Genomic DNA, 22,649 nt, shown 5'->3' with positions numbered 1-22,649 from the left:
AAATTTCTAATGAATAGTCTGAGTGCAATCCAATTCAATTCAATAATATTTCCCTTAAATGTTACCCTGAGTCAGCAAAAAATCATTTGAGATTTGTGAATTATTTTGTTGAACATTCCAGATATAGTAAATACAAAAACTGCTTTTTTATTTCTTTAAATTATAGATTCATTGACCTTAAAGCCAGAAAAGACCATTATGATTGTCTAGTCTGACCTCCTGCATAACATGACACAGAGCCTGACTATATTACATCAAAAAGGAGTTCCAGGTAATCAGAGATTATTTTCCTCCTGTGGGTAAGATCTCTCCTTACCTTCTCCAAAAATCTCTCTCTCCCCACCTCTCATATAGGCATGACTTCTATTTTGGAGACCATCGATGGTCTAGATTATTTTCCAAAAATACTATAATAGGAAAATGTGGGGAAAAATGCTTCTATATTTGGGGTTACATCCCAAATGAAGTGGAATTTGTAATTAGCATGAAAATATACAGAGATTTCCCCCCCAAATGTAAAATTTTGGGTTTTGGAATATTCTCTTGGGAAAATGGTGAATAAGTCATGAAGATGTCTTATGGACTTCATTGCTGTTACATACTATTGACAATAAATACAAATTATTATGATCTCTCCTCAAACACCCACAGAAGCTAATATAAAATCTATTTTTCAACTCATACATTGCAAAACAATAAACAAAAATTCCAATGTTACAGGAATGGGTTGCAACATATTATTTCAAATTACTTCTTCAGTAAATTAGGACCTGAAATTTGGCTCTTGCACTTTCACTGTTGGATTTTGAATTGGAACAGTACCCCAAGGTCTCAGTATTCATTGCAAGATTCCAAAATTAATCCCACGGAAAGACTTCTTTTTGATAACTTTACTCTGAATTAAATGTAACCAAATTATGGCTACTTTAATGCTGAATAACAGCATCCACACAGAGATTTAATACAGTTTAACTAATCCCCTTCAAATTCATAACTTTCGTTAACAGGGATTCGTTTTCCTGGATGTACTCATGTAGACAAGCCCTACATGTTTGTACAGGGCCTAGCACGATGGGTCACCTAGGTACTACTGTAATGCAAATAATAGTAATAATAGACTATCCAGGGCTACTGTAGTCATTTGAGCTAATAGTGCTCTTCAAAATTATCAATCATAAATGTATATCTTCTTATTAAATACAACACATTCACTGTCTTGTCAGGTTACAAACACTTAAATCTATCTTGATAAATCACTTTAGAAAGAACTATATATTTGCATTTCAATACTGCTCTACAGATGGCAATACAGTGGAGGGATGCACAAAAAATTATAAAATTCTAATTATACAAAACTCGCCCACACACACAGACCACTTGATTAAAAAACAGATAAGAAAAAAACAGGCAAACAAGGACCAGAGTAAACAGCTATAAATCCTAATTCCAAAGCAATAACAGAGATAAAGCTAAAGTTCGCTTTTCCAAATAAGTACCTGATTCTGATCTCATTTACATTAGCTTTTACACATTTTTTTTTACACTCATTTATCACAGCCTTCAGTGGAGCTACTACAGATTTATACCAGTATAAATGAGCTCAGAATCAGGCCTTGAATTTCACAGCTCAACTTCCCCAGTCTCACAACATATGCTCCAATATGCCAAGAACTAAAATAAGAAGCCCCTCCTTAGTCAATATCATAAAGGAGGGAAGTACAATAAAACAACAGATTAAAGGAGACCAAATCTCTAAAATACTTAATGGCTGGCTCTTGCAGTTCACAAAGAATCAATAAAGCACAAACAATGGTAAAATAATTTTACCTAGCTGATGTTGTTTTAAAAACAAAAATCAAAATATGTTTTGATGTAACAGAATCTTAACCTAGCAATGCAAAGTCCCTGAAAGCTGTCTCTTAAAGCTTACTCATCTCCTGATGCAATTGGGCAGGTGAGAGCAGCACTGATCATGGAGCCATTTCTTTTGGCAGCTGTGCACTGTGGCCAATATATATTATCTTAACAAAAAGATACTCTCTTATAAAGGATCCATTATTAGCACACCAATGAAACCTCCATCTCAGGTTCTTATTGCCTTAGGTAACTAAAAGAATACTTGGCACAACCCCACGACCCCTTTGCTACCCACAAACCCTATACTTGCAGGAGGAATCACTTTTATATAATGTTTGAAAGCAGAGTGGACTTCTCCAATGTTTCCACTATGTCCTTTCTAATGTATGTGAATGTATCTGGAGGGCAGATCAAACTAGACTATTTATAAGCGACATTCAAACTTATAACCTGCAGCAAAATATGAATGTATATATTTATTTAAACAGGAGGCATCATACATACATGCACACAAGAAAAAAAATGATACCAGATAGCTTGTCTCTTCTATAGTTTCATTCATTTTTCTATAATAGTAACTATCTTATTCAGTCTTCTATAGGAACTCCAGAATTGCAGTATCAGATCATAGCAGTGGTCCATCTCATTCAGTGTCCTGTCTTTAGCAATGCCCAGTACATTATGCTTTTGAGGAAGGTACAAGAAAATCTGCACCAGTCAGTTATGGAATAATGTGCATATAGGAAAGGTTTCCTATAACCCACCCCCACCCTCCCACTCCCCATCAGCTACAGTTTGACTTATACCCTGAAGCATGATGTTTTATCTCCCTTCCAAAACTCTTGGGTTTTGTTTTGCTTTTAAAATATGTATTTTTTTTAAGCCTGGACATTCTTGATACCATTTAAAAAAAACTCTGAAGCTATAGAATTTGGCCAAGGTCATACATTATGTCAGTAATCACTCAGTTCTCAGACCATCAAACAAGGCCATGTCCAAAGTGTTTTCAAGTCACCTGAACTCTATATAAAAGTGTACGGCTGTTGATTAATTGCAGTTAACTCACGCGATTAACTCCAAAAAATTCTGAAGTAATCAATATAATTAATACATAATCTAAGATCATTAATTATCTAAGATCAGGCTGCACATCCTCCAAAGGTCAATGAACTGAGGAACTTATATATGCATACACAACAGTAGAAGTGAACACTGAAATTATGTGTACCTTTTTTTTTTTTTGAATGCAGCTGTTTGTTGAGGAAAGGTGGTCTCTTAAAATGTTTTGCAGTGTACCTTCAGTTATTTGATTATTATGTGGAGGTCCCAGAGTCCTTCAATGGGGAAGTGGGTTGGAGAGGAGAAAGGAAGCTTTACAAATAACTTTAGTATTAATTATCATGATTTCTTTCTTTTTTTGTTTCTCTCTGCCAGTAATTATCATATCATCTCCCTTATATAGCACACAAGCAAAACTGTTTTGTACATAATCCAGAATCACATGAAATGAAGGACAGACACAGAATCACCACCACAACAAGGTGGCTTCAGAGAGGGAGACCAAATCATGAATATCAGTCACATCATTGGAAAATGCAGAGTACAATCACCTATTGACCATGTGCTTCATTGATTACTCAAAAGCATTCTATACTGTCCAACCTGACACTTAATATTGGAAGAATGATTGGGCCCTAAGGCCTAATACAAAGCCTGTTAAAGTCAATGGAAAGACTCCCTTTGGTTTCGATTCAGGCCCTCAGTGACTTACCCAAGGTCAAAAGTAAGTTTGTGGAAGAGCCATAAAAGCAATCTGGGTCTCCCAACTTCTTATGCCTGTACCACAAAACCATCCTTCCTTCCTTCCTTCCTCCTTTCATTCACATCTCTCATTTTTCAGAGGAGAAAATAATTAGGCAGTTGAGAGAAACACACTTTTTCTGACTTCCCACAGCTTAGTCTGACTAAACAAAAACATTCTAATTATAATACTTGTTTTAACAGGAAAATGTTATGACTCTCTCCAAGCATTTGGCAATGAATCACAAATTCACATACTCTTATTTTAGAATTGCACCACTGGTGATTTAAAAAAACAGAAAAAAAAATGCACAGGTTTTTCATCTCCCTCAGCCCATGTCTTGTCTTTTCATGTTGTAAAATTGCACTAGTCTCCTTGATAGGTGATACAGTCCAGTCATATTTAAACAATGTGTGCTGTCCATTTACCGTTGTTTTACATTAATCTGTAATTTTTTATCTCTATTAATGCAGCCTTTGCTCCCTGCTGGGAAGAAGAGGGGTTCCATTGTAACAACAGCACTTGAGGTGGTTTCTACAGATCCCCTGAAGTTAGGTTTAATCTTTTCAAGTACTTAGGAGTTGTCCTCAAAATCAACCCTTGAATATTTATCCCAAAATTGTATCTTCAAAGTAATATTTTTCCATTTTATTCTCTGTACTATCCATAGATGCATAACGATTTAGCTGATTTTTTTCATTAATTCTAGACTACTGCTTTTTATTGGTAGTACTAATAAAATACCTTGAAAATATAATATTAAGAAAAGAAATGGAAAACATACCCTACAGTTAGGTAGAAAACACTGACAGGAGATAGCAGGCTTTTCTAATTACATATGCAGCATCAAAAAAAAGTGCTGCTAGCACTTTACCACCACAGTGTTCATGCAGTCACATGTCAGAGCAAGTGCCGGTTTTAATGATTTTACAATTAACATACAATTTTACTACTCTAGCTCCTGCTGATTAGTCATTTTAATTGTGTAACTTTAAAATATAACACTAGCTTACTGTCAGGAAGACAGAGACCAGAATCACCCAAATGTACATAGATTTATAATCCCAATTAACATTTGAAATATATAGGTATAAATTTATAAAATGTGAAGTGTTACTTACTAAAATCTGTGTTCTGTTTCTTTAGATTGCATGATGTCATTCCTATAGCATGTTGCCAGAGGCACTGTGGCTGTTAATAAATGATATATTAACATTTATTTTTCAGTTCTTTTTAAAATTGGTTTATCTATCTAGGAACATACATAGCCCCCCATCACCATAGTATCAGGAGTGCGTCCTGAGGATTTTAAAATAACAGACTTCCTTTGTCTCTCTCACTCTTTCCCCCATCCCCAGTCTGTAGCAGAAATAGCTAATTAGTATTTTTGGGGAAGAGACTGTGTGTGCACAGCTGTGATAGAGGGAGCTATGTGTGTGCCATTTTTATTAGTAGACCTCACTGAGGGGAACCAAAAAAGTTATCTCACTGAACATTAAGCTGTGGGGGCTGCTGTCAGCCTTGTAAGAAAAAGTGTGACTCTTTTAAAGGCTAAATAGCCAGAGAGTGACTTGCTGTGGCAGCTTCAGATCAGGTCAGTATGGGGACACTGACCCATCCGCTGCTCCAGAGGGCTGGAAGAGAGGGGAGACTATTTAGGTCCACACCAGTGCAGGAAAAGCCCTCTTACCTGGACCAGGCAGAGCAGCTGTAGAAGACAGTTGTAGTCAGAGCTCATGGTTACAGAGGAAGAGGCAATCTCTGAGGTACCTAGGTCCAACCATATTGTAGACTTTTGAATATCAAGATGGAGACCTTGAACTGAGCTCTGTATTCAATGGGGAGCCAGTGCAGACAAAAATCAACAATGGGGTGATGTGCTCATGGAGCTCTATGCTGCTAAGCAGATAGATTGCTGCTTTTTGTATCATCTGTAGATTTTACATGCGTGTGACTTCATTGCTAAATATAATGTGTTGAGGTAATTGGGCACAAAGTCAGAATTGCATGGATCACTGTGACCAGGTCAGGGATTTATACAATAGGGTGCAAGAGGATATTGAGCCTTGGATGGAATTGGGTGGTTTTTGCCTCCCTGCAAGACTAACCTGTTTTCCAGTAGTACAGAGAAGTTCAAAATGACTCCAAGGCTGCTATCCATTCTGCAGGCAGATGCTCTTAGTATGAAAGATGCTATAACGGAAGCATGTTCCTCAAAGCACTTCCCTCTTCCTATCAACATGATCCTCATTTTTGCCTGGGTTCAGCTTTGCCCAGCCTCTCTGCATCCAAAGGCTGATTTTGGGCAAGCATTAAGGAAGCTCAGAGAAGATGCTCTTTGAGTTTGATATAAAGACGGCAGAACTAGATGTCATCTGTGTACTGCCAACACTTCAGCCAGTGTCGCCTTACCATTGTCCCAAATTAATCTTGTTAATGTTAGGAACTTTGTTCTCTCAGGATTACAGAGCCTTTGTTCATAGATTCCTACCATGAAAATGGGTGCCAAATAAATACGCCTAACTGTCTGTAACACAATGTATACTACTATACAGTTCAAGATGCAAGATTCAAAATTTAGGGCAATATACCAGATATTTGTGGTGTTGTCAAATTCAGTGATGTTCTGACTAACAAATACAATTCAGTCTCAGACAAAAGTTTCTTGTGTAATATTCATAATTATTTGTTCTTCTTTTAGCCTTTTGATCATATTTCTTAGGGCTATATGCTCCCCTTTCTGGAAAACAGGTATGGAAAGTGCTAAGACTTTCAAACATTATGAAATTATCCTGCAACCTAGTCATGTGAAAAAATGTATGTAGTAACTAATAATGGGAATAGGTAGAAAGACCCATTAAAAAACTATGATGCTACATTAGAGAAGATGTAGAGTACTGCTTATTACATTCAAATTCTCTGCACAAGCTATGCTCATGAAGATTAACTCCATTCCCCATTTTGGGCAATTTCATGACCCCCCCCCATCATTTTGTTTTCCATTTTTTTTTTATGAGGACAGATTTTTCACATCAAATAACATAAAAGCCACTTGTACTTTCACAATATTTTGAATAAATTATATTTTGTCTTAGCAAAATTTCAGTGACGCATGGTCGCAGAATAATGGCCATCAAACACATTTTATTTTATCAAAATTGTTTGTGCTGACACTTGTTAGTACAAAGGCTGGGTTCAGACAGTCGAGGATCCTGAAGGAAAATGGTATGATTTCAACCTTATGACAAAAGCCAACGAAGGAAGCTAAAAACTCAAACATGCACCACAAAAATCACTATTAAAATTTCTGCTGACATCCAGAAAAAATAAATCTTCTGCAGTGGTATGTAAAGTTTTATAGGACTCTGTGCATCTTCACAGAAAATGCACAAACGTAAAAAAGGGAAAATATCTGAGGGTTTTTCATTTTGTGACAGAGTTCACGCAGCCCTAATTTAAACTACATGGACATGCCATTATAGTTGCATCCATGCATAACCACAATGGCCCTGGTCTCATGCAGCTTATAAAATTATCACATCCATCTTGTTTTCCCTTCTGTTCTTGAGACTTCCACAAGTCCAGCCAAAACCATCTATATTTTACTAAACAAGATCTTGATAGGAGATCTTATTTAATATGAAATAAAATGGACACGTTTTCCTGCTCCCAAAACATTTATTACTCAAAGTAGCATTAGGACATCAATAGGGGTCGTAGAGGGTATACTGCTATTTATTAAGGAGCATTAATATTAGCTGAACCCACATCATGCATCTATTACCTCGCCAGTGCAATATGGCATCCTCAGTACCAAGATCTAGTTGCCGCCTACTGCTTATGGAAAGTGTCTGTTTTTTCAACTACCGACAAGAAAAATTTACTAAGCAAAAGACAGCCTGCCAAAGAACCCACTTCCCTTCTCCCCCCCCAAAAAATATTTCAATGATATCACTGCATCTGAGTAATAAAGGTGACTATGCAGTCTTGCCAATATATGATGTTCCTATTACAAGGGCTTGTTCTAGAGTGTTTGTTTGTTTTACAAAAGCAGGTGTTTTGACCTGGTTTCTGTAATCAACTGCCAATTGACCAGGGGAAGGAGCCCATCAGACAGCTGAGCTAAGAACAAAACCACTTGAACCAGTGTGTTCATCTGTTGCCACTCTGTTGCCCTCCCCTTCCTTTTCACCAGGGCCTCCCGCGGGCTACAAACACAGATGCTCATTTAAACATGCAAATGCTATTTTTTACATGGGCAAATGGAATTCCCTGCAAATTTAGTGGGTGAATGTTCAGAGGCTCATTTGAAAATTTGCCCTAAGTGATCACATTTCTCCGCTATATCTGTTTAGATTCCCTTCCTTTTAACCCACGGCTGAAATATCACATGTGAATGATGACCATTAGAGCATGCAAATAACTTATTTTTCAGTTTGGTGGGTGTTCCAAGAAACTGAAAAAACAAACAAACAAACCAGTTTGCTGTTTGTGTCAAAGCAAAACCAACATTTTTCAGAACTTTCAGCAAATTGAAAGAGTCAGAAAAACATCTTCTTTGACCCCTAAACTAAATTTATTTGGGATATTTTTAATAAAAGCAAAGGAAATGAAGGCCTAGAATCACCAAAATGAGGATGTGATGATTCCACTTATACCCAATAGCCAAGTGTTTAGGGCATCCACCGGGGATGTGAAGCTCTGCTTTGGAACAGGGACTTGAATCTCGGGCTACCTCCCCTTCCAAATGAGTGCACTAACCCCCAGGCTATAGATTTGTGGGGTCTCCAAAGTGGGGTGCGCACACCCCAGGGGGTGGGCAAGAGGATCCTTGGGGCAGGAGGAGCGTGCTAAAAAATTTTTTACTGATAGGGGTGCACAAAGTTTGGAGACCACTGCTATAGATAATCTGTGGACGGACTCTCTCAATCTCTCCTGTTGAAGCTGTTCCACTTTGTATTAAATACTTGAATAGTCATTGGGCCAGAGAAAGTAAGAGAGAATGACTATAGCCTAGTAGGTAGAACACTCACTTGGGAGGAGGGACTCCCTGGTTCCAGTCCCTCTGCTCCAATGATCAACAAATTATTTATACAAAGTGAAATGGAAACAGATTCAACCACAGAAACTGAGAGAATATTTCACAATTCATCATCCTTGGGCCTCTGGGAATCAAGAAAGCCATGGCCACAGGTCCCTTCATGTTTGGAAAGACCCCCAGTCAGCTCATGGCTGTGCAGAACTTTTTTCCTGGCTGCCACCAGCTTTTTTTCAAACTGCTGCCTGCAGCTAACCTGATTTCTCTACAATATTTTAATTTTTTTTCCTGCCCGAAGCGACATCTGATGGTGTAGGAAGGATTCAGATTTTCCTGGTTTGCTTTTCCCTGATAAAAAGACTGATTGATTGTCAGCCCCTCCCAGTACTCCAAAAGCAATCAGCATATGTTAACAGAAAGGAGTGTTTGCTGAACCCACAAACTGAAGTCTATTAAATAATACTGAATTGACTTTGACCTCAATTTGTACATCCTTATTCACAGTAGAAATGTACTGTGTGTCAACAACAACAAAAAGAAACCAAGCCCCATGGACATTTTTTTCACATTGACTGTGCCTTCAAATAAAGGGTATAAAATAAAAACAATCCACATGGACTTGAAGCACAGGGTAAATGCCTGACTCTGCCTGATTTTTGACACTAGTGAACTTTTACAAGTCTTAAATCATTTGATCAAGAGAGGTTCATGATGCTATACAAAGCAAGGAGATGCATGGGACATAATCACTAACTGACTGACCTTCCAAGGTAATTTGTTATGACTTGGGGCCATAGCACACCTTCCCATAGTAAAGCCAGCAGAAGGGAGGCAGAGGGATAAGGCAATTCTACGAAATTCACCTAATTAAATCTAACTCAGCCTTCTCACAGAGGGAAGTGGTTGAGGGCCATGGAGGAAATAAGTGGGATAGTCTCCCAAGCCTACGGATTCTGAAAGGGAGCTTCACTGCCACACTAGGGCCACCTCTTCTGTTCTGCTCTTGAATCACTTCCAGCAGCATGGCCCCTACTCACTACACAACCCCCCCCCCTCTCTGAGCCATGTAAGTACCGGTAAATACAAATAGCCAGTTACATTTGTGAAAGGAGACATACTTGGAATGCAACTGCTGCCTTGGTCCTCCTCTTCTCACCCCCTGTTCTGCTCCTCAAAACCCAGAGGTATGATCCCACTGATCAGAGGTAAAGGGTCTTTCACTGGTTCCAAAAAGAGAGACACTCCACTGTTTTCCTCCTCTGGTAACCCCATCCACTGGCAGAAATCTGCAGGCCCTGACAACACTCCACACGTATTTATGAGTGATCGTACAAGTCCCTTGATGATGATGTTATTCAATTTTATATTAGCTGATAATCTGCCTTTAAGGCAAATGTTGCTGTCAAGTGAGCACTGAAGAACTTTTGAATGTTGCCATAGTACTTAATTTTATTATTTCAATTTAAAATAAGGAACTGTGATATACTGAGGGGTTCCCCCTCCCCAACAGTAATGCCTTATACCTAAATACACAGATTGTCAATTTACACTGATTATGTTTGACGTAAAAATGTAATGAGGTCATTTCAACATACCTTACAGTACTGTAAAGTTGGCAGACAGGTTATATGAGTATTGTGAGATCATATTATTGCCTGTTCCTTCTTAAAAGCTGGGACAGGGTTCTTTTTTGGCTACATATGAAATGAGGATACTATATACTTGCACTGAAGCTTTGCTACTGACAGGCTACTTTCAACCTCGTGATCAAACATGTTCTAGGGAAGTATCTGTCACTGAATTTTGCAACCACCTCTCCAATTAACTTACATCAATGTTCTTGGCTAAAATCCGATAAATGGAAGAGGTGACTTCAGATGACCTTCATTTCTCCAAGCTGGAGGTCTCAAGTCCAGCATGAAAACATTAATCAATTTTTGTAAACTGTCATCCTTTAGTCTCATGTAAGGGCATGTGAACTATCAGAATTTGATAAAGACAACTGATCTTTTGTTAACTTCTGATTTTTTTCCCCCTATAACAGCAGTCTATAATAAATGAGCCAACCAAATTTCAAGACTTGAACTCAAAAGGAAGCATCTGTCGCTATATTATATTCATTACATTTCATAAAAATGTACCAATAGAGTATTCTATTGTGGACAGCTCTAATTAAGACCCCAATTTGAAAGCATTCCTATTCAGGAAAGCATTTAAGAACATGCATAAGTGCTTCCCTGAATCGGGGCCAAACACACAGGGTGCCCTGGCATCTCTCTTCCCATCTATGAACTAGACCTTTCCCTTTTACACACACCTTTTACCTATGAAGGCTCCTAGTGCCTTCTGCCTGTGACCCCCATGATGTGGTGACACTATTTTGCCTACTTAGGAGGTTCCAAGGCCTCCAGTAATGCCTACATGGATGCTGTTAGCAAACTCACTGATTGGAGCTGAGAGACACATAATAGCATTAGGAAGTAAATTCAGGGACTTGCACTTCTGGAAGACACAAGATAACTCAACTTGGATGCTAAAGTGACGAAGAAAATAACAGTATGAGGCAGAGGACAAAACCTGGAGGGCAGAGCAACAACTAGCAAGTTCGGCAAAGACCAATGTCAATAGAAAATATTTTTTAAAGAAAAAATACATGACTCTTTCACGACTGACATAGCATAAGAAGGCTGGCAGAACCGTCTCAGCTGATGTGGGCAGCTTCTGATCCACCAGGACACACAAATGTTCCCGTCTGCTGCAGCTGTCTGTGCTTCATCTCAGGCTCCCAACATGCAAATAGTACCAGAAACACAACCTACCATGTGAGGCGTTCACACAGGAATTCCAATATTGGCACCAATAATACTGCAAGTCCACATAGCTGAAAAGGAAATGGAAGTGAGGAATGAAGGGACAATGGGATGGAGAGAGGGTTGGTGATCGTCCAATTGCAATCCAAGCAACTGGTGGCAGCTCAGCCTTTTCTACACATGGCTAGCTCACAGGTCATGTTTGGGCATGCATAACCTTATGCAATCATATAAGCAGCATAGACCTAAGCCTACCAATACATTTTCCTACTCTCTGCAAAGATGCATCACTTTATGCCTGATCACTGTACGGATGACTCCTGGATACACAGCCCAACTGACTGCCTGTCTGCTGTGTGTCCTGTATAAGGCCTCAAACCTTGAAAATCCAATTTAAGTGCACAACTTCTCTGAGAGTCTTTATGGACTCCGGTTAACTAAAGGAAACAAAACAGGAAAACACTGTTAATTTTGGAAGTCAGATACGTTATATTTTTTTCTGTAGTCCTTAGCTACAACATTAGCCAACCTGTGCCTAAAGTGTCTATTAATTGCTACACTTGAAATCCAGATTGCATCAAGATAGACTACTTGAATAATACAGAATGCTTTTCAGGGACCCTCTCCTTTGCTCATTACTCTCACCAGGATACTTAAATCTTCTGTTCAGTCTGCCAATATTTTCATCATATTTGTACTTTGCTTTTAATCCAGTCTCATTTCTTACCACTTTACAGCATAACAAAAACAAAATATTTCTTCCAGGAGAAAATCTCAACTCTCCTTTCTGCCAATTCACAGCTTCATAACTACCATCATTTCGACTAATAAGTGATATCTTCCTTTATCAGGTGTATTCCTGGTACCCAAAGACCCACCCATGTTTTGATACCAGTTTTTAATAATCTAAAGTATCACATGTGGGCCACCTTTCTGGCATCATTATGGGTTTGTTTGTTTGGGGTGGACTAGTGCTCTGAGGTGGTGCAGAGAACTCCATTTCTCAGATGCTTTACTGTTGTATCTTGCTCATATTCTCAAGGTCACAAGATTTGGGGTCAGGAAGTGATCTTTGGGTTTTTTATTTGGTTTCTTTCATGAGATTCTGTCTGTACTGAGAGTCAAAGAGAAGAGAAAGTCCTTGAGATAAACCAGCCGCTTAAAGAGGTGAGTCTTGAGTTCATAGAAGATTGGTCCTTTACTCTACCAAAACTGCTAATCATGGCAGCTCAGATGCTCATTTCATCAATAGTGGATACAGCTTTTTATGTGGTAAACTAGCAGAACTGGTTGGGAAGGCTTTTCCTAATATGGTTGCTATCCAAAGCAAAGCTCTGAAGAACAGCAGAAGTGCTATTGATTTCACTGGGATTATTTAGGTGTTTGAAATATTTTGTTATATCAGGGCTCAAGAAAGAACCAAACAATGGAGGTTATAATACACCAAATTAGATCTAAATGTTTGCACAGAGCCAAAAGGTAATACTGACAGTGTTAAGGAAAGTGAGCAAAACATTTGAGATGTCCAATTATTATATATTATTAAATTGTTAACATATTGAAAAGCATATGGGGAATTAGCAGGAAAGAACAGATCTCTTCATGCATGGAAAGAGCTGATTTTTGTTGGTTCTAGAGAAACAGGGTGGGAGGAGGCATAAGACTGGAATTCCAATATACTTAGAAGAATGCTAAAACAGGGACAATTAGAGCTAAGAAAAAGTCAAGGTGGTGGAGCAAGGTACATGAGAACACAAACACAAAACAAAGAATACCAGAAGCATGTATGATATTAGGAGTAAATTATAGAACACCCAATTCAGGGGAAAAGGGAAGATGAAATAACTTACTGTGAAAGTAACGACAGTGTAAAAAAGTTAAGATACCTTTATAAAGTCTACCAAGCAGGGCTGGGTCTACCATTTTTGCTGCCCCAAGCAAAAAAAGACGCTCGGACTGCTGCCCAAACTGCAGAAGCAAAAAAAAAAAAAAAAAAAAGCTGCCCCTTAGCAGGTGCCTGGATCCGGCCCCACTACCAAGTCATCTACTGAAAAATATATGCAGTGGGAAATTTGTCAAATAAATGTTTATGCTTTGTTATTCCAAAAGCATGGAAGAAAAAACAATGAGAGGACAACAGAACTGTTGATCTGATATTAAAACAAAATTGTTCCCCATCTGAAAATGAGGGAAAACTGATGAATTAGCAACCATAAATGGATCGCATTTATAGTACAATTAAGAGTTAAAAATCAAGTACTATCAACTGAATACTTTAAAACATTAAATTTAGTTTTGTGACAGTAAACAAAATAGTCAGTATAAAAGGAAATGCACAATTAAAAGGAAAGAAGATGTGAATACATCCTCCTCCTAGTACTGGAAGCTCAAAAGCTAAACACCAGGAAATTTTACAAATACAAAGATGATTAAAAACAACAACATGGATCTAAAGAAGGATTTGTGGAAGCAGTGAAGCATAAGGATGAATTGTACTTAGGGAATAAAAATGACTCCCTTTCTATCATTCAGTGAATGACTGTCTGGATTCTGATAGATAATTAAATAAGTTTTACCAGAATGGAATGAAGGTTTTTAAAGAAGTTATCATGTTCTTTTGTTAGCATGACTATTACATAGCTTAAATGTTTCACTTTGCTCTTTTCCTTTCGTTAGAAAACTACTTTAGATAGTTTCCCTTTCGAGAAACTGGCAAATTTTCACATATCTACTATATACATTTGTATGCAGACATTATTTTGCCTATAGCCTATTCTCTTCCTTGGTTGTACCAATCTAGTCTATACTTCTATACATTCAGAATTATTTAATGAAGCATCAGTTGAGACTTGCATCCCCTCCACACACACACTTTCCTATACTTGAATACCCAGATTCAGATTTCTTGTTATGATTCTTCATGTAAACTCTCTTGTATAGTTTCTTCACATTTGCCCTCTGTTTAAATATACACAGAAGATATTAACAAACAGAATAACCATTTATAGTAAGACTTTGAAGTGGTTAATATAGTATTGAGTAGAGTATTCCATCTACCAACCTTTCCACACTTGAAACATCTCCACACTTAAAACACCCTCTTCCCTCCTGGCCTAGCCTTCAGCATTCCTCCATTTCTGGCCTGACCACCTCCAGGACCCACACTGCCACCCGGGGCATTCATATTGTTCACATTTCCCACACAACAAACAGGAGTCCAGGGCATACCTCTCTTGACATCGGTGGGCCTCCTGTCACTGATTCTGCTGTGCTGCTCACAGAACCTCTTGCTGCTGATCCTGCAGAAATTGCAAGAGGACAACCTGGATCTGTTGGCATTGCAACAGGCTCTGTATCGCCCCTGACCCCACATCTTGCTTTCTACCACTACACTGTAGCTCTCTGTGATAGGTTCCATGAGACCTCTTCTGCTCTCTGCCCCAGTGTGACAGCCACCCAAGGACCCACTGCAATTTCCCTTCTTGGATCCTTAAGAACTCTACATCATAATCCAAAGGTAATTAAAGCACTCCCCTTCAGGGGTCCAATTTATTTATTCCTGACACACATCAGAATTCCAGGCCTCAGCCCCAGTTCAGTTTTCACTCTCTCCCCTTTCCAGAACTGCAACACAATTCCTTCATTCTGTAAGAGCTCCCCAACTCTCTCTTATAAGAAGCCTGATTGGGTCACCTGACCCACTGCTCACATGATCTTCATTTTCCTCACCTGGGGAGGTGAGTTAAGCTTGTCACAAATGGACTAAGGCCCATTTCCCCTTAAGAGACCATTTACCCTGTGACTCTAATATAAAGGTGTAAAGTAAAAAGCAAGCTAAATATCAAGACCATATCATGAGCCCAATGTGAAAAGAGTCAATGCTACTCTGTAGGGGATCACATGAAAAAATAGGAAGATAAAATGTCCTGCTAAATAGCCTAGCATAGTCACAATTGGCATGTTGTGTGAAATTATCCAACAGTTTAGGAAAGATTAAAAAGCATAAACTGAAAGAAAAATGATACAGAGTGCAAGAAAAGACATGTCAATGTTATTTATTTGCATTTAGGGCTAACTTCTACTTTCTAGCATTTTGCTATGCGAGGATTGGCACCTGGAAGGAAAGGGGTTTAGGCACTGCTTCTCCATGCATGTAACCATATGGGATCTCTCCAGGGACTTTAAGCATAGTTAGAGAGGCAGTTGATAGTGTGCTGGCCCATGCATCAAGGAAGTATGGTCTGTGGGTCAGGGAGTATGTTTAATCATCAGCCAGCTTCTGTTTTAAAGGCTGAACACACTAGAGGTTATTGGGGATCAAGTGAAGATAAAAATGCAACAGAGCAATTAAGAACAGGTTTCACCAGGTGCAGGCCACAGGGATTAATCCAAAATAGAGAGGTAATCAGCAACAAGTATCAGACGGATCATTGAGAGGAAGGGAAGAACGGGATCAGGGTCACAAGGAGGCAGTAGGTGGGCTGGACAATTTCAGTTCTTCATGTACAGAGCTTGTTATGGGCAAAGAGAGTGTGTGCAGAAAATTGAGTAATGCAATATGGAACCTTTCATCAGTAGGTCACTGTTTTTGATCTAGCTTTGGTCAGTAATGACTGAAAATGTTTTATAATAAGACTGCTGCACTGTGACTTATGTGAAACAACTTAACAGTCTCACTCCAGTTGCTTCTAGATAGAAGCCCAGATAAAAGAAAAGCCATCCTTATCACTGCTTTTAATTGGTGTCCTTGTTAGTAGTCTCAGCAATGGTTGCATGGAGAGTGAATTACCTCAGAATCCTAGAACTCATCCCTCAGAATCTTAGCTGCGGCAATTGGTGAGGGAAGCTTGTGGTGTCACAATCCATGTGGCACCTGTTTTGTAGATAAATGTCAGAAATAACACCGTTCCCCTCAAAAAGAGAAAGAATGTTCCTTTTCAGGCATACTGCAGTTATAAACTCTGTTTCCATTTAAATTTTCATTCGGTTTTTATACATTGCTAACTAATAAAACTGCAAATGTGCCCACTACATGTAAGGGATTTTAGAAACATTCATCACCCATCCCCACAGGAGCCAGCAGTAAGCTGCTATATTTAGAGTAGGTTATACAGGAGTGTTTTAATCACAATTAGGCACTAAATGTTGGTGCCCAGGGTGTCACCTATTGAACATTAAAGGATGTTTTGGGATGCAAAAGGTTTCTATTATTGTTATAGGAAATCTCTTTTGCTTCGTGTTCATTAGCTGGAAACAGAAGTGTGCCTATATAACACCCTCTTTCTTTTGCAGCATTTGGCAGTTGGTCAGGATGACTTTGATACTTGTATTATTACCTCTGCACAGGACAATAGTGCTGCCTGTGTCTCAGCTATCTGGTGATGGTACCTTAGGGAACCATCCTTTCTTAGCACTACTGCTCCATATTTAGGAGGCCTCCAAGGGGGAAATTGTTGGATATGATCCCAATTTTAAATCTGTCAATCTTACTTTACAACTCACTGACTTTATTTGATGTGTCAGCTGGGCCCCAGGATATCATTAAACATTTTCTCCCTTTGGGATTTTTTACACTCCACATTTGCAAAAATTATTCCCTCCAAACTTCTGAAAAGATTTGTTGCTTGAATTGTCAGAGCCTTCATCCCACATACTAAATTAAGGCAAGTGGCCATGCTACCTCTAGTTATTAACTATTTGGTTTCATACACTAAATCTATGGTAGGTCAGGACTTAGGAGAGGAGACCTCCAGACACAAATCTAGATGCCATAGAAAGCCGGGGTGGGGCACTCCTCTTTCTGAGTCAGTACTGAATGAAGGTTTTAGATAGCACTGTGATAGATGAGGGGTAAAACTGGCTTCCTGACTGCCTGTTCTGGAAAGTGCCATGGGATCGTTCCTTACAACAATACGGACATTAGCCTTGTTGTCCTCAGGAATTTCTCTCTGCCTTCCTCAACTCCTCCTGAATATTCTATTTGACATGATATTCTTCACTTCTTATCCTAAATTATTGAACACTGTTGTGTGCTGTTAAACTGGTGCTATGTTTAAAACCACAGGTAGCTGCCCATTAGTATCAGGTAAATAGAATCCTGCAATAAAAGTCAGCTAAAAAGCATGTAATTACTAAAATAACTTTTCTTGTAATCAATTGCTTTTGCTGCAAGAAGGATGGTATGTATCCATAAATAAGAGGTGTCCAAGAGACAATTATTTAATGCATACTATTAAATTTAAGGACTTCTTATTCTCAACAATGCACTTGACAATGGAGGGAGGATATCATACTCAGCAGGAAGAGGTGGGGCAAGGAAGGACATGAGTTATAGGAATATACATATATGCCATTACTCGTGTTAGGCCTAGCAGATGTCATGTTCATGTCTCCTTTTGAGAGCCACAAATATTGGAGAGGAATGCCAGCTGCTCTCTGCAGACTCACTCGCTATTGCAGAGACATAGATGAGCAACAGCACTATGCATTCTCACAGTAGGATTTGTATAACCTCTCCAGCCACCATTTGTGCTTCAGTAGTTATCCCCAGTGACCAGCCCTGTTAGATGAACCAACTTCTAAGCATGTTGCATATTGTGGCAGGTCCAGTGCTTTTCTTTGGTGAGGTGGGTCAGGGCGCTGCTCCTGCCCCTATTCTTGGGCTCCACTAGTGCTCTGGAGAGGGAAAAGAAGGAGAGCAGGGCGGAAGGACCCAGGTTCACCCCACCTCCAGTCCCAGCCCCTTCAGCTTCATAGGCTTCTTACCCTCTTTCCCATTGGGCCAGGTTTCTCTCAGTCCTCTGTGCTTGGGCAGGGTTTCCCAATCCCTAATTCTCTAATCCTTCTGGTCAACACCAGTTCTCCTCCAAACTACAGTCAACTCTTCTTCCCCTCCTCTGGCTTACTGAAGCAGGGTTTTTTATTAGGTCTCAGGAAGGGCCTTAATTGGCTCCAGGTGCTCTAATTACCCTGTAGTATCCTCTCCTTAGTCCACAGTGAATAAGTGTCTGATCATCCTAGGGTAGTGGTTCTCAATCCTTTTTTTTTGTGCAGACCACTTGAAAATTGCTGAGGGTCTCAGCAGACCACTTAATGATCTTTCCAAATTTGTTTATACCATTAGCTAACTATTGTAAAGCACTTTAGATAAAAGTGCTATGTAAAAAATAATTTTTTTTGTTCTACCAATATAAGCACACAACTAATATTTTAATATCAATAGTATTACCTTTCTAATGTGATGTATGTTCCCTCTCTCCCCCACTGCAGTGCCCCAGAGATGGGGCTGGAAAGGGGGGGGGTCTCCCCCAATGCGGTAGCCCCCAAGCTGGAGGGGATTTCTCCCTCCTTCCCCACCACAGCAGCCATAGAGCTGGGCTGGGAAGGAGGGCTGTCTCTCCCTGGCAGCCACAGCCCTGGAGCTAGGGAAAGTCACCTCTTTTTCTGGCTGCTGAAGCCCTGCATATCCCAAATTCCCCCCACCGGCCCATCCCATCTGTTATATCCTTGGGGCATCCGGAGTAGGAAGCAATCACTTGAGGCCAGAGAGCAGACAGCTAACCAAACCTCCATTTTATTTACAGACCATAATACTCTAACTCAGTTGCCATAGCAGCAAAAACCATGACAACCAAATACACAACATATTCCTCCCCCCCCTGATAAGAACATCCCCTAAATAAAAAAAACACACACTAGACTAGAGAAGGAGGGTAGACTGCCTCCATTCCCGGCTAAACCCTGGGGATTATTTTGCCCCATAACCGTGGGTTCGCCCTAGCTAGAGATCCAGCTGATGAGGAGGCCTTCTGTCTCTAGGTGGATTACGGCGAACTTCTGGTGTTATTGCACCCGAAAGCACTAGGGGCTCAGGGTCCGCAGCACGAACGGGTGAGGAGGTGGTATCAGCTCGTGCTGGGCAAAGGGGTATCTCAGCCGCCGGCAGTAATGGAGGAGAACAGTCAGGAACAGGTGACTCGTGATTCGGTGCCTCACCAGAAGAGGTGAAGTCAGACCCCTCAACTGCAGATGGGTCCTGAGGACTGGCATGACCTGGCAACAGCTGATCTACATGTCGCCGCCAGGTAACATTCTCTGCAGTCCAGACTGTGTAGGAAACAGGTCCTGTTTGAGTGATGACTGTGGCCGGGACCCATTTAGCTCTGGAAGTATAATTCCGAGCCAAAACTGGCTGTCCCGGGCTAAAGGTTCGGTCTTTTGCTCTGGGTGCCCGTCTGATGACTTGATATTGCTGCTGATGTTGCACAATTTGTCGGGGTTCAGAAGGTTTCAGCAGATCAAAGCAAGTGCGCAGCTGTCGTCCCAACATTAGAAAGGCTGGGGATGCCTGGGTCGTAGCATGAGGGGTGTTTCTGTAGGAAAGTAAGAAGATATCCAAACGCTTTTGAATGGAGTGTTGTCCCCTTGCTGATTTCAAAGCATTTTTCATTGTCTGCACAAATCTTTCAGCTAATCCGTTGGTGGACGGATGATATGGTGCTGACGTGATGTGGTGTATCCCATTTGCCTTCATAAAATTTTGAAACTCCTGAGAAACGAACTGCGGTCCGTTGTCGCTCACAAGTTGTTCTGGCAGACCAAAACGACTAAAGAGTCCTCGTAGTTTTTGGATAGTACTCTCTGCAGAAGTGGACTGCATTATAGAGACTTCTGGCCATTTAGAATGGGCATCTATTGCCACCAAGAACATGCTTCCTTCAAGGGGGCCAGCAAAGTCAACGTGAATACGTTGCCATGGGTTTTCAGGCCAGTCCCATGGGTGTAGGGGTGCCCACTGGGGTGCATTCCTCACACCCTGACATGACATACAAGCTTTTGCCTTCTCTTCAATAGCGCTGTCCAATCCAGGCCACCAAAAATAGCTTCGTGCAATTTCCTTCATGCGCACTATTCCACAGTGACCGGAATGTAGCTGTTCTAACATCTGTGATCTCAGTGGTGGTGGAATAATGACACGTCTCCCCCACAACAAACAACCAGATTGGACCGATAACTCCATCCGTTTGGACATGTAGGGAACAAGGTCGGATGAGACCGGAGAGGTTTGTCGAGATTTTCCATGCATCACCAGGTCCATAACTTGGGACAATACTGGGTCAACGCGAGTTGCCTTCTTTATCTGAGTAGCAGTGATGGGTGTATTCTCTACCTGTTCAAAGTAAAAGATTTCCTTTTGGGCACTATCTTGATGTTTGACCGGCAAAGGCAACCTTGAGATGCCATCTGCATTGCCGTGCAGAGTGGATTTCCGATATTTGATTTCATATGTGTGTGCTGAAAGTAACAATGCCCAACGTTGCATACGACTAGCCGCTAATGGGGGAATGCCTGTGTAGGGTCCAAAAATTGACGTCAGAGGTCGATGGTCTGTAAGAAGAGTAAACTTTCGCCCAAAGAGCTACTGATGAAACTTCCGAATTCCAAAAACAATTCCTAATGCCTCACGTTCGATTTGGGCGTAGTTAGTTTCTGCTTTGCTTAGAGTGCGTGAAGCAAAAGCAATAGGTCTCTCTTCTCCCGAAGGCATAATGTGTGACACGACTGCTCCCACTCCATAAGGGGAGGCATCGCAGGCCAATTGCAGGGGTAAGGATGGATCAAAGTGCGTTAGAACTTCAGAATTTAACAATGCATCATTAGCTTTGTTAAAATCAACATCACAGGCTTCAGTCCACTTCCAGGCCTTGTTCTGCCCAAGGAGCTCGTGAAGTGGTTTTAGCAGTGTGGCTAACTGTGAGATGAACTTTCCATAATAGTTCAGTAGTCCTAGAAACGAGCGCAGCTGGCTTACATTTCGTGGTGGGGGAGCCTCCACAATAGCTTTAACTTTTGCAGGGGCCTTATGAAGACCTGCAGAATCGATTATGTGTCCCAAATATTCAACAGAGGGCTTGAAGAATTCACACTTCTCTTTGCGAACTCGTAGGCCATACTCTTCCAATCTTTGTAGGGTAGCCTCTAAATTCTTTAAGTGATCCTCTTCATTTCTTCCAGTGACCAGGATGTCATCCAGATAGCACTGAACTCCTGACAAGCCACACAAGATCTGGTCCATAGCTCTCTGGAACAGGGCGGGAGCCGATGTTATTCCGAAGGGTAGGCGACAGTATCGATAAAGCCCCTTATGAGTCACAATAGTCAACAGCTCTTGGGACTTTTCATCGACGTGCATCTGTAAATATGCTTGACTCAGATCAATCTTACTGAACTTTTGTCCCCCAGCCAGGCCTGCGAAGAGGTCATCGATGCGGGGAAGCGGGTATTGCTCTGCACACAACACTGGGTTGACAGTGACTTTAAAATCCCCGCAAATCCGGAGAGAGCCATCTTTCTTCACTATTGGAATGATAGGAGTGGCCCATGAGCTATGGGTAACTGGTATTAGGACTCCATTGGTGACCAGGCGCTCCAGGTCTGCTTCAACCTTTGGCCTGATGGCATATGGCACAGTTCGGGCTTTCAGATATTTTGGTGGACTGCCAGGTTTAATGTTCAATGTCACAGTGATTCCCTTCATACTTCCCAAATCATCTCCAAAAACAGCAGCATGTTTCCTTAGTATAGGGGTTAGACTGGTTTCTTCTTTAGTCATCCGGTGCACTTCTGCCCAGTTCAGTTGAATCTTCCCAAGCCAAGACCTACCCATTAAGGCTGGGTAGTTACCTCTCACCACAAACAGTGGCAATCTAGCGGCCTGTCCATTGAGCTCCACCTTAACATCAATAGTGCCCACCATGGGCACAGCTTCTCCCGTATACGTCTTCAGAACAGTTTTTGTTGCCTTAAGCGGAAGATGCTGTAGCTTTTCTTTATACACAGTCTCAGAGACCAGCAAGACAGCTGCACCGGTGTCCAGTTCCATGCGTACAGGTTTGCCCTCCAATAAGGGGGTTACCCAGTATTCATGTGAGCCCGCTGCCAAAGACAAAACATGCAGTGGCACTTCCTCTTGTGATGAGGTGTCTCCTTGATCATCCTGGGTCTGCTCTAGAGTATGCAAGGTTCCTCTTTTTGTCGGCCAGACCACAGGCCTCTTTTTCTTTTGTTTACAGGCACACTCAATGTGTCCCTTTTTGCCACAGTGTCGACACACCAGGTCCTTACACCAGCATTCTGATGCCTG

At 40.7% G+C, this 22,649-nt stretch overlaps 1 protein-coding gene across 1 annotated transcript in view; it reads right to left on the bottom strand.

Annotated features, from left to right (window-relative positions):
- Positions 1 to 18,380, bottom strand: part of PTPRD (protein tyrosine phosphatase receptor type D) — a 1,658,801-nt gene extending 1,640,421 nt beyond the window's left edge. Inside the window, exons 1-3 of the mRNA XM_045020490.1 lie at positions 18,272 to 18,380; positions 16,296 to 16,379; positions 14,735 to 14,805 (exon numbers count right to left, since the gene is read on the bottom strand). The gene's annotated coding sequence lies outside the window, so the exon portion shown is untranslated. The remainder of the gene's footprint in view (positions 1 to 14,734; positions 14,806 to 16,295; positions 16,380 to 18,271) is intronic.
- Positions 18,381 to 22,649: the final 4,269 nt, after the last annotated feature.

This window comes from Mauremys mutica, chromosome 6 (genome assembly GCF_020497125.1).
Source record: "Mauremys mutica isolate MM-2020 ecotype Southern chromosome 6, ASM2049712v1, whole genome shotgun sequence".
Lineage (NCBI taxonomy): Eukaryota > Metazoa > Chordata > Testudines > Geoemydidae > Mauremys > Mauremys mutica.
Note: the sequence above shows the minus strand (reverse complement) of the source record. Positions and strands in the feature narration are given on the sequence as shown.